This window comes from Phyllostomus hastatus, unplaced genomic scaffold, assembly GCF_019186645.2.
Source record: "Phyllostomus hastatus isolate PE091 unplaced genomic scaffold, TTU_PhHast_1.1 phas_contig_495, whole genome shotgun sequence".
Lineage (NCBI taxonomy): Eukaryota > Metazoa > Chordata > Mammalia > Chiroptera > Phyllostomidae > Phyllostomus > Phyllostomus hastatus.
The window spans coordinates 1,833,385-1,852,113 of record NW_025333895.1 but is presented as its reverse complement, the minus strand read 5'-3'; the positions used below and the strand labels follow the sequence as shown (position 1 = coordinate 1,852,113).

The 18,729-nt window shown below is 39.8% G+C and overlaps 1 protein-coding gene and 1 long non-coding RNA gene across 3 annotated transcripts in view; one reads left to right on the top strand and one right to left on the bottom strand.

Annotated features, from left to right (window-relative positions):
• Positions 1-18,729, top strand: part of NR6A1 (nuclear receptor subfamily 6 group A member 1) — a 198,585-nt gene that overhangs the window by 60,721 nt on the left and 119,135 nt on the right. The gene's annotated exons all lie outside the window — the stretch shown is intronic.
• The window catches only part of LOC123823474, a 44,529-nt gene continuing 26,547 nt past the window's right edge, over positions 748-18,729 (bottom strand). The window contains exons 2-4 of the long non-coding RNA XR_006786535.1: positions 14,623-14,727; positions 7,619-7,809; positions 748-954 (exon numbers count right to left, since the gene is read on the bottom strand). This is a non-coding gene — a long non-coding RNA (uncharacterized LOC123823474). The remainder of the gene's footprint in view (positions 955-7,618; positions 7,810-14,622; positions 14,728-18,729) is intronic.

Below are 18,729 nucleotides of genomic sequence, written 5' to 3'. Positions count from 1 at the left end.
TGAATTTGATGATAAGCATTAGCCTACAGATTCAGAAAGTTTTATGAACCCCATGTGCCAACTGGAAGACAGAGACAAGAAGAAAAATCATGAAAACAGCAGGAAGAAAAGTGCTTTATCGCATGAGGGAACTGCAGTGGGCTTCAGGGCTGCTGGCTTCTCAGCAGCAGCAGCAGTGGAGGCCAGACGGCAGTGGGATGACATACTGAACGCGTGGGAAGAAAACATTGTTAACCAGGAATTGTACATCTAGCAAAACTATTCTTCAAAAATGAAGGCAAAATAAAGATATTCCCACATAAAAAAAGAAAACAAAGAATTTGTTGGTAGCTGACCTGCTTTAAAATACTAAAAGAAGTTCTTAAGTCTAAAAAAAGTTTCACCAGATGATCACTTGAATCCATAAGAAGAAATCAAAAACATTGGAAATGGTCAATGTAATTCTTTATATTTTTCTTACTCTCTTTATTTTTAAAAAAGGCATAAGATTACATAAAGTGGTAATTGTAACATTATTATTGAATTTATATGGCATATATGGCAATATTAATAACAGAAAGGAGGGAATAGGTGATATATTGGAGCAAGTTTCTATATTTCCTGGAATTAAGTTAATAAATTGTGATAACTGAAGATGCATATTGTGATGCCTAGAGCAACCATAGAGAAAATAACAAAAAATACAGAGTGAAAAAGTCAACAGGGGGATTAAAATAACACACGAAAAAATATTTCACACAAAAGGAGATGGTAAAGGGGGATGAGAGGTTTGAAAAGGCATGAGCCCTGGCTGGGCGGTTCAGTGGGCGGAGCATTATGTCATGCACCAGAAGGTTGAGGGTTTGACCCCCAGTCTTAGGTCGCAGGTTTGATCCTCCGTTCGGGTGCGCATGGGAGGCAGCTGGTCAGTGTTTCCCTCTCACGTCAGTATTCTCTCTCTTTCCCTTCCTGTCTCTAAAATTAATAAAAATATATTCTCAAGGATAAAACAGGAATGAAACAAATGAAAATAAGCAACATTCAAAATATATATAAATCCAACCATATCAATAATTATATTAAACGTGAATGGACTAAGTGCCTATTCACAAGGTAGGGTGATTGTCTGCATAGAAAGGCAGGACTCAGCCCTACGCAGTTAATAAGAGACATGTCTTAGAAAAGTGGTGACTATGAGAGGAAAAGATAACAATTACAAAAATATACCCAACAGCCCTGGGTGGTGTGGCTCTGGATTGAGTGATGGCCTGCAAACAGAAAGGTTGCAGATTTGATTCCCAGTCAGGGCACATGCCTTGGTTGCAGACCAGGTCCCCAGTTTGGCAGTGTGGGAGAGGTAACTGATGATGTTTCACACATCAATGTTTCTATTTTTTTATTTGTTTTTTTGGGGGAGAGGGGAAGGGAAGAAGAGAGGGAGAGAAACATCAGTGTGTGGTTGCTTCTTATGCACCCTCTACTGGGGACATGGCTGACAACCCAGGCATGTGTCCTGACTGGGAATCGAACCAGTGACCCTTTGGTTTGCAGGCGGCACTCAATTCACTCAGCCACATCAGCCAGGACTCTCTCCCTTTCTTCCTCCCTTCTGCTTGCCATAAAAAGTAAATAAACAAAAGCTTTTAAAAAAATGAAAAAATATTTATCTAACAACACCAAAATACATGATACAAAAACTGACAGAAATTAAATGAGAAATAGGTAATTCAACAATGTTGTAAATTTCAATATCCTACTTTCAGTAATTGATAGAAGAACTAGACAGAAAATTGGCAAGGATATAGAAGACAACACTATCAACCAACTTAACGTAGCTCATATTTATTGAATACCTCATGCAGAATATCTATTCTTTTCAAGTGTACATGAAACAGTCTCTGAGAATATTCTGGGCCATAAAATGTCTTAATAGTATGAGTCATTAGGGGAATGCAAGTTAAAACCATAGTGAATTTTCACTGCATACCCTCTGGAATGTTTATAGTCAAAAAGACTATAAAAATATTCTAAAAAGTGTTGCTGAGTCTGTATAGAAACTGGAAAGCTTGTGCATTGCTGTGAGAGTGTAAAATGGTATAATCTCTTTGAAAATCAGTTTGGCAATTTAAGAAACAGTTAAGTGTAAATTTACCATATGATAGAGCAATTCTACCTAGGTGTCTACCCAAGAATAATAACATAAGTTCACACACAAAGACTTCATGTCAGTGTTCATAGCAGCATTATTTATAATAGCCAAAACTTGAAAACAACCTAAATGCCCATCAACTGGTGAATGGATAAACAAAATATGGAATAATCATATAATGGAATGCTATTCAGCAATAAAAAATAATCAGGTGACATATGCTACAGCATGAATAAACTCCAAAAACATTATGCCAAGTGAAAGAAACCAAACTCAAAAAGACTATATGTTGTATGATTCCATTTATATGAAATGTGTAGAACAGACAAATTTACAGAGACAAGACAGATCAGTGGTTTTCTGGGGCTAAGGGTAGGAGTGGAGATTGATTGGAAACGGGTTCAGGGGGAGTTTTGGGGTGCTGAAAGTGTTTTAAAATCGAATTGCAGTGATAGTTACATAATTCTATAAATGAATAAAAGTCATAAAATTATATACTTATAGTGGATTAATTTTATGTTACATAAATGATACCTAAATAAAGCTGTTAAAAGAACTAAGATTTGTTGGCAGAAGGATGCTTTTGGATAAAATGGTTTTAAGTTCATCAGTCATGTGATGGCCTATTGATTTGTGATGCTTCTAATTAATCTTTGCCTTGGGACCTGTGCCCTCCCTCTCTGCTGCCCAAACCCTGCCCTGTACCCTGCCCCACTAAAGAATCCATTGGAGAGAACTTTTTCAAGTGGAGAAACCACTTTCTCTTGTTCGGGAGGACTGACTCAACTCTTTGGAGTGTGGCTCTGATGGACCATGTAAGCTGATGATACAGAAAAATGCCAGCTTTCAGCCTCAGATTATAGATTAACCCCAGCCAGATAGACATTTTACAAACATGTGCTGCTGGTTGACAACTGGTGAGAGTTTGGGGAGTAAGAGATTTTTGCCTACTGAAAATAGACAACCCATGGAATGGTACCATTGCAGACCAGATGTTTTGGACTGTACTGCTGTGTGTTGTGTGTGGCACACTTTTCACTTTTTCTCAGGCTGCACAACAGTCCCATGAGATAGGAGACATATCCTTTGTCCCCCCTTTATAGAAGTGAAGCTTACAGGGTGACTGACTTGTCCAAGTGCACACAGCCATTGCAGAGCTGGATTTAAATTCAGGTTTTCTGACTCCATATTTCAAATCATTTCTTCTGTATGCTACTGTTTTGCCTCAACTATTTAATGGAAAGAGGAGAGAAAGGGGCATGTGATTTTGATCGATTGACTTCATTTATTTTCAGTAGATTCAGAAGAATAGGAGGAGAAGGTGGGCTTCAGTATAAGTTCAGGGATTCTATTGCCAGTATAATCAGGGTAGGTTTATCTTGATATCTGGTAGCTAACAAAATTATACCTTGGTTGGAACAGGCATAATTCATGGCACAGAGGACTTGAAGGTATTCTGGACTTGGTTGAAGGGGCAGACCACATTCTAGGTTATAAATATTATCGTTCCAGAAGTCACAAGGAAATTCACTTGACACTTATGGAATGTCCACTCCCTGCCATGCCTCTTGTTAAGATACGGGATCACAAGATCCAGGTGGATCCTGTTGAGAGACAGCCTGAGAGAACAGGAGTAGGCTGGAATTCTCTTCATTGTTTTCATTCTTTGAGGCTGTGTGTCTGCGCTCCAAAGTGACCACTTCCGCCATGGACTTACTGCTGCTGTCCCTGCAGCTGTGCTTTCTACAGGTCCCCTTTCTGGATAAAAATAGTCCATCATTTTTTCCCTTATTCATTGTGGATTCTTCCATCTGGTTTTCAGCCAAACATAGGTAGGCCTTGCATTTTAAAGAAATGGTTGCTTTAAAAAAAGACATTAAGAATAATTTTTAATTGTTGAAATAGTGCATGCTTATTGCTGAACACTTGGAAGACATAGATGAGTTAAAATAATAAACATACAATAAAAGTCACCTCTCATTCTAAAACCTAAAGATTTCAGTTGTCCACAGTTTCGCTTCCAGACCTTCACTCTGCTTTTTACTTCCTGTCAGCCAGTGCATGCACACCCACACAGATCTTAGTATTTTGTTTGGTATCAGGCTTTGTGCAAAATGTTTTACATATATTTTTACTCTTCAAGTAGCCCTGTCAAGCAAATACTATTATCATTATCTCCTGTTTATACGGATTTAGTGGGTAAGTAATTTGTCCAGGTTCACATAGATGGCTCAAGCTCTTCATCACTACCTTTCCCGAAATCTGTTTTCATCCATGGCTATCACTCCAAAAAATTGTTCTAAGACTATTAGTAATTTTTAAAATTTTCTGCTTTCCTCTCTAACCTTGTCTTAGGACCTCTTCTCTGCTTTCTATGTGCTTTAGTCTCACTTTCAAGCCACGCTTTCTGAAAGCACTACGCCCTGTGTACACTTGCCATCCATTCCCACTGCTTGGAATGCTCGCCCCACCTGTCTCACTCATGCAGTTTACCCCTAACCATGCGAGCCTTCATTTACACGTCACTTTCTTGAGGTACACTTCCCAGACCATTCTCGCTTCCAAGACCAGATTGGTCTCTTCCAATATTTGCTCCCATAGTACCTCCTTTTTTTCTTTTGCAGAACTTTTCACACTTGGGATTATTTGGCCTGCCATTTGCATTTTTGTTTCTTCCACATTTCCTGGCATCTGTTGCAGGTGAGGTGCACAGTATGTGTCCAATAACTGTGTCACCTGTCGACTTTCTGTGCTTTTGTTCTCAGCTCCATGCTTACAAATCATAAATGCGCATTCTCTGTTCAAAAAAAAAAAGAAGCTCTTCTGTCTTCCAGTTCAGAATTGCTCGTTTCTTAGTGCACCCCAGGCCCCTAATCTAGTCAAGGGAGTTCGGCAGCATTCTCGACTTCCTGCTGTCTTTTCTGTTTGAGCCCATTTCTAGGAAGGTGGATCTGGTCTATTGAGCTGAAAAGATGGCCAGGGTGTTTTAAGTAAAAGAAGTTATGGAACACTATGTATAATTTGTGATATTTTATCTAAATATAAATACATGTATTTTAAATATCTCCAAAATATTTGAGAGTACATACAGTGAACAGAATGATGAGAGGCGCCAACTAGTGGACTTCCTTTTTCCCTTTTGTATGAATTTTTTAGTGACTACATATTTGGAAAAAGATCCTAATGCAAAAAAGAGAAATACAAACCCAAAACAAAGCTAGTAAGGTGGCTTTTTGAGAGAGCCTTTCCATTCTTTCCAACCCTGCTGCCTCAGTCCTTTCACGCAGCAGGTCTCTCTCTCTCTCTCTCTCTCTTCAGTCTCTCTTCCCTTCTCCCTGTACATCAGTGTGGAAAACCTTCCAGAAGTCTTGCTTGCATTGTCTCCTTCCAGAGCTTAGCGCTTAAAGAGGCCTCCTGTTGTACTATGAATTTTTCTGCCTCGTTCACAAGATCTTCTGTAGTTTGTTCTTTTCCCTTCCCAGTGCTGTTTCCCATGACCCTTGACACAATCCCAGAACTCCTCTGCTCTTAGCCCCTATGCATGCCACACATTCTCTCCGTTGCTGATACTTATTTACAGTCTCACCTGCAGAAAACAACACCCTTACAATCACATAATTGTCTCTCTTCCCTGTAGCACTTAGTTTTATCTAAGAGGAACTGCACAGGATTTTGGTGACTGAAATATGTCATTTTTTTCATTGGCCTATTTCGAGACTGCTGATTCTCTGTAAGTAAATGGCGTACTTGCTCAGGTGTACATTTTTCAAAGAACATCTCAGACATTCTTTTCTAATTTTTCAGAAAACTTGGGAATAATTTTCTCTATCTGAATTACTTTCTCTGTGTCCACCAGAATGAAAGAAAGAAAACTTTGGTTTCTCTAAGTACTTCTTGGGTGGAACAGTCATCTGAATTTAATGTTGTCCATTAGCTTCTTTCAGGGAGGCTTTAGTTTTGAGAAAGCATAAACTCAAGTGCATCAGTCTTTAAATAACATCAGACACAATTTGATATGTATTTGGCTGCCACAACCTGGTGCAAAATTGTATGTTCTTTGAAGGGAGATACTCGGTAGCAGCTTGAGTATGGATCTACCTGTCTGTGCTCAGAAGAGTTGTGGCAATATCAGATGATGGCAGAGAAGTTTGGGAAATAGTTGAAAAGTGGATGACATGAAGTGTGGTGGTGGAGGCTGGTGTGAAGTTGGTGAGTTTGACTTTTCTTGGGCCAGCCTTTGGTAGCTCAGAGTCATCTGTGGGCTTGTTATAATAAAATGCAGAGTTTAGGGCCCCTGCCGCTGGTCTAGGGAAGAACTCAAGAATCTGTATGTTTAAAAACAACTCGAGGTGATGGTGGTGCCCAGCCAGGTTGAGGAAACGCTGGCCCGAGCCTCGTATTTTTCCAGAATTCTTGTCACTTTTTGCATTTTTCTTTTGTCTTTGGTCTCTCTTTTTAGTTTTTGTCTCACTAACCCTGTACTTTTCTCTCCTTCCAAGTTTGGAAGGCTAAATGGACAATACTGCCCTCCTACTGCCTTCTTTAATTTGAATTTTGCTATGAGAATCTGTTTCTATCTCAGACTTAAGTGTATGGTAAAAAAGCGTATGGAAAACAAGGCCCTTGTTTTCCTGTCATTATGATGAAAGATTTAGTGGCTTAGCTTATTTTATAGGATTCACAGATTGACACTAAATTTTATTAAGAAAAGTGATGTGCATCTCCTAAATCAGTTAGATTTTTTTCTTATTTGAAGGACATCATTTGCAAAGGCCAGAATTAATGGTCCTAATAGCATTGGTCAAAAGAGAATACTTAAGTACGTTTGAGCAATAATAAGCAAGGCATTCATACTAAGACTGCAGTTATTTAGAAGAATGAGAATAATGTAACAAGGCTTGTTGTGGAAGGCCATGTATAATGTATAACTGAGTGCAAAAGCAGATTATACAGCAGTAAGTAAAAGGTGAACTTGTTTTAAGCCACCCTCCAAAAAAAACCCCCCCAAAAAAGTTCTCTAAGGATAACTATTTTATGATATTTATTACCTTAATAATGAGTAGATGAGGTAATAAACTAAGTTCATTATATTTCATTTATAACAAGTTATTAAACTTGTTTATAATATTTGCAGGTGATTGCAATTGAAGAAATGGGTTGCAGATGATGAGAGAGGGATTTTCAATTTTTACTTTATATAGTTCTATATTTGAATATAAAGTAATAACATTGACTCTTTAATTTAAAAGTTATGAAAACATTGATTATTTTTAAATATGGTATGACATCAGGGTATATAGTTTATTCCTCTGGTAAAATATCATTTCTTTAACTCTAGAACATCTATGGAAAAATGAAAGTACCAGGCATTTAGAGACCCTATTTCCTGTTAGAAGCAAAGAGAGCAAGAGAGACTTCAGCCAGTATACTGGAAACCACAGCAGCTGCCACCTAGCACAGTAGCTGATGAATTCTCTGCACGTGCCTTACCCTTGGGTTGTTTGGTCCGCAGTTTGCATTCATTGATCAGTGAGTTGATTCAGACTCAAACCCACCGACAGCAATGAATGTTGAGTGCAGCCATCAGTGTTTCCTTTTGGTGGAGTTGCCTGGGCTCTCCCCAGCTCCTGGCTCTTCTTTTTCACACCGGTTTCTTCGACGTGTGGCATTTCTCCTAGTAACTAACAGTTGAGAACCCATGTAATTACTGATAACATTGACACTAGAGCTGGGGGTTCTTAAAGATGGGGAACTGTGGCTCAGAGAAGAGAAGGGGCTCCTGGAGAAGCCAAAAAGTAGCCTTGTGATCACACAGGCAGTGCTTGAATACTGGGAGGTACGAACAATAGTTGAGGACCCTGCTTCTTTCTCTCTCTTTTGTACTGAGAAATATGAGTACTTTTCAAGTTAAATTAGCACAGGTTATATTTTGGGTTAATAATAATAATAGCTTACATATATTGAGCATTTGCTGTGTGTTCTAGGAATGGTACAATGTACCTTATATTTTCATTTCCTTGAATTGCAAAACATTCCATGAGGGTAGGTATTCTTGTCATCTCCTACTTTTTATACGACATCACCGAGACTCAGACACTTGTCCAGAGTCAGCCCACTAGCTAGGGAGTGGAGCCAAGATGCATCCCAGATCTGCCTGACTCCAGACCTGACTTTTTACTTGAATTTAACCGACATTTAAATGAGCATATGTGTGGATGGAAATAGTGAGGCGGTAGCTGTTTTCAAATAGCTCATATTCTAATGGGGCTGTCAAAACTTAACCACATTAACTATAACTTGAGGCAGAATGTGATAACAACTGTGCAGAAATTGGAAAGTTTTGTGCTATTTTTGCTTATTAAATCCTCCCCTTGCCCCTAATTAAAAGTATTGAGGGTATATGGGAGAAATAAGTATAAAATAGTTCATTGGATTTTGCTCCAAAATAAAGTCGATTTTTAAAAAAATCTCTCCTCACTACGTGCTATTTCTCACCAGAATGGCATATTTCTAGGAGACATTTAGGTACACTTATTATCATGGAGTTCTTCTCATCTTGTTGAAACAAAACACGCTTGTCAAAAGCACAACAAAAAGCAAGAAAAATGGGCAACAGAAATAGAAGGGAGCTTTAAAAAAATCAGCTTTGGGGGACAGGCAGTGGGACTGGTTCTGGTGGTCTCATGTAATATGTGAAGGTACAGCCTATTCCTTTGCTTCAGGAAATACAGTGGTGTTTGTAAGGACCCCAGGGTACAGTCAACGGTCGGTGGTTTTTTCCAAATCCCAAACTCACCGACAGCGTTGAATGTTCCTTGGAGCCCTCTGAAGGCTGGGTCCTGGCTCTGGCAGCCTTTCTCCAGTCTGTCCCCGCCTTTCAGGAGCCATGAGCAGTGAGACCACTCTGATGTGGCTCTCACGTTCTTTTCGGGTTTTTTTTCCTCTTAAAATCCCTTCCTTTTTTAAAAGATATATTTTATTGATTATGCTATTACAGTTGTCCCATTTCCCCCTTCACTCCCCTCCACCCTGTACACCCTCTTCCACCCACATTCCCCAACTTTAGTTCATGTCCCTGTGTCATACTTAAGTTCTTCAGCTTTTACATTTCTCATACTATTCTTACCCTACCCCTATGTATTTTCTCCCTTCCATCTATGCTACTTATTCTCTGTACCTTTTCCCCTCTCTCCTCCTCCCGCTCCCCTGTTGTTAACCCTCTATGTGATCTCCATTTCTGTTCCTGTCCTAGTTGTTTGCTTAGTTTCTTTTGGTTTTACTTTAGGTGTGGTTGTTAATAATTGGGAGTTTGCTGTCCTTTTACTATACATTTTTTTTAAGTCTTCTTTTCTTAGATAAGTCCTTTTAACATTTCATAAAATAAGGGCTGGGTGAAGATGAACTCCTTTAATTTGACCTTATCTGAGAAGCACTTTATCTGCCCTTCCATTCTAAATGACAGCTTTGCTGGATAGAGTAATCTGGGATATAGGTCCTTGTCTTTCATGACTTGGAATACTTCTTTCCAGCCCCTTCTTGCCTGTAAGGTCTCTTTGGAGAAATCAGCTGACAGTCTGATGGGAACTCCTTTGTAGGTGACTGTCCCCTTATCTCTTGTTGCTTCTAGGATTCTCTCCTTCATTTTTACCTTGGCTAATGTAATTATGATGTGCCTTGGTGTGTTTCTCCTTGGGTCCAACTTCTTTGGGACTCTCTGAGCTTCTTGGACTTCCTGGAAGTCTATTTCCTTTGCCAGAATGGGGGAAGTTCTCCTTTATTATTTGTTCAAATACATTTTAAATCTGTTGCTCTTCCTCTTCCCCTCCTGGTCCCCCTATAATTCGGATGTTGGAACGTTTAAAGATGTCCTGGAGGTTCCTAAGCTTCTCCTTGTTTTTTTCAATTCTTATTTCTCCATTCTTTGCTGTTTGGTTGTTTCTTTCTTCCTTCTGGGCCACTCTATTGTTTTGAGTCCCAGTTTCCTTCCCATCACTATTGGTTCCTTGTGCATTTTCCTTCATTTCTTTTATGGTAACCTGCATTTGTTCATCTAATTTGTGACCAAAATCAACCAATTCTGTGAGCTTCCTGATCACCAGTGTTTTGAACTGTGCATTTGATAGGTTAGCTATCTCTTGGTCGTTCAAAAGGATGAGTTCTGGGGCACTGATTTGTTATTCTGTTTGAGCCATCTCTCTCTCTCTCTCTCTCTCTCTCTCTCCCTCTCTCTCTCTTTTTGGTCTGGTCGCTCTTATTGTGGTGAGGGGCGGAGCCTTAGGTGTTCACCGGGGCTGGGTACCCCAGTCGCTAGGTTGTGACGTTGTATGTGGGGGTGGGGTCGAGAGGGAACAGTGGTGGTAGCTCCGCTCTCTGGGGGACCTCAGTCCCTTCCCTGGGATCCTGGGCTGCGCGCTCTGCCCTGCTCCACAATTGCTGCCTCACTGGGTCTGCCAGCTGCCGCTTGCGTGCTCAGGGTCCACCCGCTGCGATCCTGCGCACCCCAGATGGCTTCCGCGCCCCCGGTTGCCTTATGCTCCCAACTCTTCCTGCTCTCTGCGCTGCGCCCTGCGCCGAGCTCCTCATCTCCACGCCCCCCCCACCAGTCTGGATGAACGGGTCTATTTCAACTTCTTGGCTGTCTGACTTCCATTCAGATAAATCTTCTGTCAGTTCTGGATGTTATTCTACCTCTAAATTGTTGTTGTTCCAATCTTGGTTGTACGTGGAGGCACGGTGCATCCACCTATGCCTCCATCTTGGCCGGAAGTCCAAATTCCTTCCTTTTAAAAAATATATATATTTTACTGATTATGCTATTACAGTTGTCCCATTTCCCCCCCCCCCCTTTATTCCCCTCTGCCCTGCATATCCCCTCTCACCCACATTCCCTGCCCTCCCCCCCTTAGTTCATGTCCACGGGTACATATAAGTTCTTTGGATTCTCCATTTCCTATACTGTTCTTAACCTCCCCATGTCTATTTTGTACCTATCATGCCTATAGTACCTATGCTTCTTATTCCCTGTACCTTTTTCCCCATTCTCCCCCCACCCTCCTGCTGATAACCCTCCATGTGATCTCCCTTTCTGTGATTCTGTTCTTGTTGTCAGAAACTAATGCTTAATTTTTGTTGTTTTTTTTTTTTAGGATCAGTTTTTAATAGTTGTGAGTTTGTTGTCATTTTGCTGTTCGTAATTTTGATCATCTTCTTTTTCTTTCCCTTTAACATTTCATATAATAATGGCTTGGTGATGATGAACTCCTTTAACTTGACCTTATCTGAGAAGCACTTTATCTGCCCTTCCATTCTAAATGATAGTTTTGCTGGATAGAGCAATCTTGGATGTAGGTCCTTGTCTTTCATGACTTGGAATCCTTCTTTCCAGCCCCTTCTTGTCTGTCAGGTCACTTTTGAGAAGTCAGCTGACAGTGTGATGGGAACTCCTTTGTAGGTTACTGTCTCCTTATCTCTTGCTGCTTTTTGTATTCTCTCCTTCATTTTAATCTTGTCTAATGCAATTATGATGTGCCTCACTGTGTTCCTCCTTGGGTCCAACTTGTTTGGGACTCTCTGAGCTTCCTGGACTTCCTGGAAGTCTATTTCCTTTGCCAGATTGGGGAAGTTCTCCTTCATTATTTGTTCAAATAAGTTCTCAATTTATTGCTCTTCCTCTTCCCCTTCTGGTACTCCTATGATTCAGATGTTGGAATGTTTAAAGTTGTCTCACAGGTTCCTAGGGCTCTCCTCATTTTTTTTGAATTCTTGTTTCTTCATTCTGTTCTGGATGAACGTTTATTTCTTCCTTCTGTTCCAAACTGTTGATTTGAGTTCCGGCTTCCTTGCTGTCACTGTTGGTTCCCTGTACATTTTCCTTTATTTCACTTTTCATAGCCTTCATTTTTTCCTCTAATTTGCAACCATCCTCAACCAATTCTGATTACCAGTGTTTTGAACTGTGCATTTGATAGGTTGGCTAGCTTTTCATTGATTAGTTGTATATTTTCTGGAGCTTTGATCTATTCTTTCATTTGGGCTTTTTTTGGGGGGTGGTCTCCCCACACCTGTTATGTAGTAAGGGGCGGAACCTTAGGTATTCGCCAGGGTGGGGCAGCCACTTTACTGCCTAGCATGCTGGATGTGGGGGAGGGGTCTGAGAAGGCCCACAGCTGCTTGCTCAGCTCTCTGCCTGTTTTCAGTCACTTTCCCCACTACCCACAAGCAAATTGGGTCCTTCTGGTGCTGATTCCCGTGTGGGTGGGTTTGTGTATGTTCTAGGACCCTGTGCGTCTCTCTAACGAACTCTCCTGTGAGGCTGGGAGTTTCTCCCACTGCCGCAACAGGTTTTTCCAGTTAGAGGCTTTGAGGCTTTATTTCCCGGTGCTGGAACCCTGGGTGCGTGGTCTGTCTCAATCCCCAGTTGTTCCTCCTGTTTTATCTGCACGCAAATGTGGAACCGACCGCTCCGCCAGCCGTCGCCTTGCCCGCTCTTCCCGCCGCCGCCGGACACCCAGGGCCTCCAGATGCTGCCTCGTCAAGAGTCTTCTCTGCCGTGGCTGCCCGTCTCCACCCCTCCTGCTGGTGAATGTTGAATGTTTCTGATGAATGTTTCTTCTTTAACTTCCTTGGTTGTGGGACTTCCATACAGTTCGATTTTCTGCCAGTTCTGGTTGTTTTTTTGTTTTTAAATTTGTTGTTTTCCTTTTGGTTGTGCGAGGGGGCACAGTGTATCTACCTATGCTTCCATTTTGGCCACACGTCCTCTTTTCAGGTTTTAGTTTGAGAGTATTTAAATTTTGAGAACGTACTTGTATACTGCTGAGAGCTAATGAACTTCAGGATTGTGAGACGGTAGTATTTATACAAGCAGACTCAAGTGGATGTCTGAGAAGATGGCTCTGAATGACATTTTTTTAATTCTGAAAATGTCAAATATCCCATTTTATAGTAGTCTGTGTTCATAATAAAGGGAGAGGGTAAAAAAGAACTTAATTGAGTACCCTACTGCTTGCTGAGATTTGTATATTTTTATTTCATCAAAATCTCAGCAACCCACTTTACCTCAGGGGAAATCTGAGTCGTACAGGGGTCAAGGGTTGATTTGCCCAAAGTCACATAGGCGAAAGTCACGTAGGCGAAAGCCAACGTTAAAGCCAGAGCTTAAACCCTGGACTTCGTGACTGCAGAGCTCACGGACCATACTTCCCTCCTCCCTTATCCACAACAAAATTTACTGTTGAGTTTCTGAGGGTAGAGCCTTCAATGAGAGCTACGTCTCAAACAAGCAAACATCCTCTTATTTGCCTTTAATAATAGTTGGTGAGGCTATAGATGAAATGTTTCGTACAGGAAGATGAAAAACATTAACCTTCAGAATTGATAGTCTCCCTAGCTAAGAGCCTGGAGTACTAGGTTATCACAGAGGTTTGTTGGTAGTCTGCAGGTTATTTTCTATGTTAAAAAAAACAGAACAGGAACTCTCCCCCCCCCCCCCAATAGAAAAGCCCACATTTCTCAGGGAGTTCACAAGAGAGGACCTAAAATGTCACGTGCCTTTGCTTTTGGCAGAAAGGGTATTAGTGCATTGTAGACATACTGATTATTTGTATTGGCTATTGGCGTCCTTGATGAAACATCTGGAAAATGAATGAATTATATGGATGGAACTCGTCAGAATGTAGGGTTTATAATGGGAGGGATCCAGGAGTGCTCAGTGGCAATACGGGCTTACAGAACTGCTGGCTGGATTTAGGTTAATCTTTAATCAGGGATAGTTATTACCATTTGCTTCAGGTTTAAATATTAAAGGTTGACTGTTCTCAAATTTATTTTTTAAAGCAGACAAATGGTACATAATAAAAAAACAACCACTGAGAATTTTGTTTGAATGGGAACTGTTTATATTCTCCATTAGTTTAGTTATTTCACCCTTGGTCAAAACACATCAGTTAGCTTCGTTGAGTTCTCCGTGATATGACAGGAAGTTGTATAAAAATGACAGTAAAAAATTAAGCAGCTGTTTTGTGTATTATTTTTGCAAATCTTAAATGGGTTTATTTTAAATGGTCCTCTGCTTGCCTTGATCATATGAAGAGATGTCAGTGCTTTATACCATTTGGATAAAGAATGGTTTTCATGGTTTGAAAAATGAGAGAAGAGTGAAAGGTGGGCTTCCAGATGACACAGGGGGTTTCTCATTGTGTTTGAGGTAATTGTTTTCATGGCAGTAAAGCTTTCAGCACCCTCATTCCTTTAATTTGCTTTAAGTTCGTAATTTCATTTTTTATTAAGTGAGTTTAAGGCACACATTGCATCTTTTAAGTGAGTTTGGCTAAAGGGTTTATGTACTCAGTGCAAGGATAAAGTCTAAGGGTTAAATTAGCAAAGAGTTATAGAAGCTACATATTTAATAAATTGGTCCAGCTATTTAATTCTTGATTTAGATGGGTTTTGAGTTTGTCAGAACTCACCGTGCCATCCTTTATCGTTCCACTTACCTCCTTTCTGTCGTTTTGCAGAGGTGCTACAAAATATTGAAGCCCACTTAGCTTTAGTTTGGAGATGTAAATGTTTCCATAGTCCTGTTGAGGCCTCTTGATATACTTGAAAGAAAACAAGAAGCATAAACTCAGTTAAATGAAGTATTTTAGGAATTGGTACCATAGAAGTGGCGTCGCTGTCGCAGGTTGCTGCCTGCCCAGGCACTTCCCAGGCACCGTGCAGGGAGCGTCTCATGACGTGTTTGGGGTGATGCTGCTGGCCTTGAGGGTAAATCTTAAGTTGTGAAGATGACAACATGTCAGCGTGAATTCATGTTCCTCTTAGCCACTCTGCTAGTGTTCTGCTTCGTTCCTTTACTAATTCAGCAGCGTAATCCTGAGAATTATTTCTCCCATATACAACCCTTGCCACCATGGATCTCAGTGTCTACCCAGGGAACTAGACGTGGACACAGCTGATGATAAAGAGGGTGATCGCTGAGCTGGTGGAATTACATGAACCGTGTTCAGGGTAACAGAAAAGAAAGGTTAACTCTGCCCAGAAGTGTCAGGAAAGGTGGATCTAACTGGTCACATTTGATCTGGGCCTTGAATATTTAGTTGAATTTTCACTTGACAGAGAAGGAAAGATATTCCAGTAGAGGGAGAGTGGTGTATAGTGAGATTAACCTCTCAGAGCATCAGTGAAGACGGACAAATAGTACTTCTCCTTTTGCACAGAGTTGTGAAAAGCTGTGAGGGCTATGTACGTGCAAGTAGCGTGCAAATGTAATTGCGAGGTCTCACTTTCTCATTGCTTTTGGTTCATATGTGCTAAGTGGAGTAAAGTACCTTGTCATGATAGACGTTTCCAAATTGGAATCTTACTTGGCTATGTTTTTTTTTCCCTTTAAAGTGACCATAGTTTAACATGTTGATATATTAAGTATTTGGAGAAGCACTATTAGAGCCTAGTAAAGAGCACAGACTTTGAAGCTAGAATCTTGACTTTGCAGCTCTGTGACCATGGGCAATTACTTAACCTCCCTGTTTCTCTGTTTCCTTACATGTGAAATGGACATGTTGGTAGTATCTGCCTCATAGGACTATCATGAGGACTAAACGACGTAAAATATGTCAAGTGTGTGAAATAGACCTGACACATGTTAAAAGCTATATGAATTATGTTATTTCAAAATATTTAAATTGTTAAAATCATTTGCAACTATTACTTACATGTTACTAAATGAATTGCATGTTTTGCCCAGAATTTGGTTTCTAGTCTATATACATTAATGTAAAAAACCTCTTTTACAGTTAAATGGCCTCCCACTAGTTATTTATATGCACATTTAAAGAAATTTTTGAAATTAATGCTTCACCACTTTCTTTGTGACCTCAGGTAAAGTTTTTATTTTCCATAAGCATCAATTTCCTCAATCTATAAAAATGAGAATCATATTAGTATTTGCCACATAGACAGTGAGGATTAAGTTAGATAATATAATTAAAAACTCTCTAGAAAGCCGTGGAATCTCTCCCTTAATACATACACATAAATAAAATTTTGAAAGTGATTTCAGTTACGGACTCCCAAGAACCCATCTGTAGCCTCCCTATGAATTTCAGGTTAAGAAATTCTGACCAGAGCTGTAGACCAAGAGATTTCATAGTCTAGTCTTGTCACTGGTCATTGTCATTGGAAGTCTGGATATTCATTTTATTGAATGACTTCTTGCCACCAGTAGTGCACATGGTCGCCATCATCTAGTCACACCTTTTCCCTAAAGCGTAACCTGTGTGGTGTAACCAGACAGTAATAACCAGACAATGATAGTTGCTGGGAAAGTGGTTATTTAGACTTTGTCAGGTTGTTTACTAATTGTAGATAACAGCTATTAAGTACTAGTTCTGCTTATACAAGTAGAATCTGCAAGTTTCCAGATGAGGAGTTACAGAAATATTTGAGTTAACTATCTTATTTTGCAACAGTTCCCTCCACCCTCTCACTGTCCCGGTCCCCCCTCCCCCCACCTTGCCCCAGGCCCATTTGTTTGGATCTGATTCCAGCACTATGACTACTAATTCTGGCTTTGAGCTAGGCTGAAAGAATGTGTTATTTTAAGACAGTGCTTACAAAGGAGCCTGCGTAATCCACAGTGTTTACTTGAATATTAGGAAAAGGGAAAAAAATGTTTGCCACAGGTTGTGGTTGTATATGGAAGGTCATTCTTATATTTAGCCTGTTTGAGGTTTTACCAGAGTTGAGAGGTAGGAATAGAAATTTAAACTTAATAGCTTAGAACATTTTGCTATTTGACATGGCAACTTTATATCAAGTTACCCCAGATACTTTAGATGAGTCTGGAAGACAAGAGGAGGCCAACTCACTGAGATAATTTGATCTAGTGCCAAAGGCAGTGAATATTTTCTCTTCAAATGGGGCATATACTTCAAAACCTATCAAAATATTCTAAGGGCCACCTGAATTGTTCATCCCCTAGTAACAATGATTTCATGTGTTTGAGACTTTATTTTAGATTATTTTGCAAACCCACGGGAGAAGCAGGACTTTATTTTTCCATGGTAAATTAATTCACAGGATATCTGTAATCAATGAACAACTCTTCGAAGTAACTGTACCAAGGGTTGTTATTCAGCTGAGCTGAATGAGTGAGTGTGTGAGTTAGGAATATGAAGTCACAAGGGAAACAGGAACCACAATCATCTGTTAGCTGATACTCACGGGGATTCTGGAATGGGCTGGAGAGAGTCTTGGGTTTTTTTCTGTGTGTGAAGTGTGTTGGCAGAGTTTTTTAATGTCCTTTAGTGCCAAGAGCGTGTGTTTTTTCCTCCACTAGTTAATGAAATAAACAAGAACAGTGATCAAAGGACTCAATTTTTCCTTTTTTTACAAAAATGAAACCCTGATGATACACCAATAATATAGGACTGTGGTTTTCTTCCTTTGACCTATTTTAGTTTATTGGGTTAAATTTAAGCATATGGCACTTGCTTTTAAAAACTTGATTTTTATTATGAAGTTTATTATAGCCTGAGGTAGATTACAGCTTTGTGTTAAGGCATCTTAAGTTATAGGTAATGAGACATAGTCATTCCATAACTAACTTTAGTTATTCATAACATTTAGAGAAAATGTTGTTTAAATTTTGCTTTTCTTGGCTAATTCCAGTATGTAATTGAATCTTTGTAAAATATGTTTTAAAAGCTTTATTTTTGAGTGTATATTTTCTAGAAAAGCTATGCTTAGATGTACCCCATGTTTTCATAAATGAAATAGTAATTTACTAGGTTGGGTAAGCTGTTAATACTTGACATATTGTTTTTAGACCTATGTCTTCATTGGTAACCTGATGGACAGTTCTATTTGAATGGAATGCTAATCATAGATAGGGGGAAAATTCTGAGATAAAAAAAAACAAACGAAATTCCAGTGTACAGTTTTATAGCTTTCAAAGCTGTCAGGAATCTTAGAGGTCATTTAATCTAATGATTTTCAAACTGACTTTGCATCAGGATTAATTGTGGTAGTGTTAGGAAGTGTAGATTGCTAATAATGTATATTTTTAGGCATCATCCTAGAAATGTAAATGATATCTTCTAGGAGTGGGTTCTGTAGTTTTCATATGCCCCCAGCGGACTCTGATGTAGCCATTTTATGGACATTTGGGAATCTCTCATTTAGGCTAAGATCCTTCTTTAGTAGATGAGGAAGCTGATTCGGAAGGAAAATGAAAACCCAAATCACACAGTGGGTTAGAATTGAAATCCTTGGCCCTGTGTGTGCGTGCGTACGCGTGTGTGTTTACTTATACCACACTACCACTTCCTTATGAAAAAGCATGCCTTTTGCAGAAGTTTCCCAATGTCCTGTTGGCCATCTGCAAAGTGTGTTTGCAAAATTATTCTGCCTGCTAGGTCAAATGTCTTAGCCTTAGGGGTGTACTGAGAACCAGTACAACCAGACCATTGACTGGAATTTGGTATGCTGACCTGAAGCATTTGACTAAGTAAGCAACACTGAGTGGTGTTGGCTTAAAAACTGTCCATAGCATGAGATGCGAAATAGCTATAAATGATCAAAATTCTGTGAAGGCCCTCCAG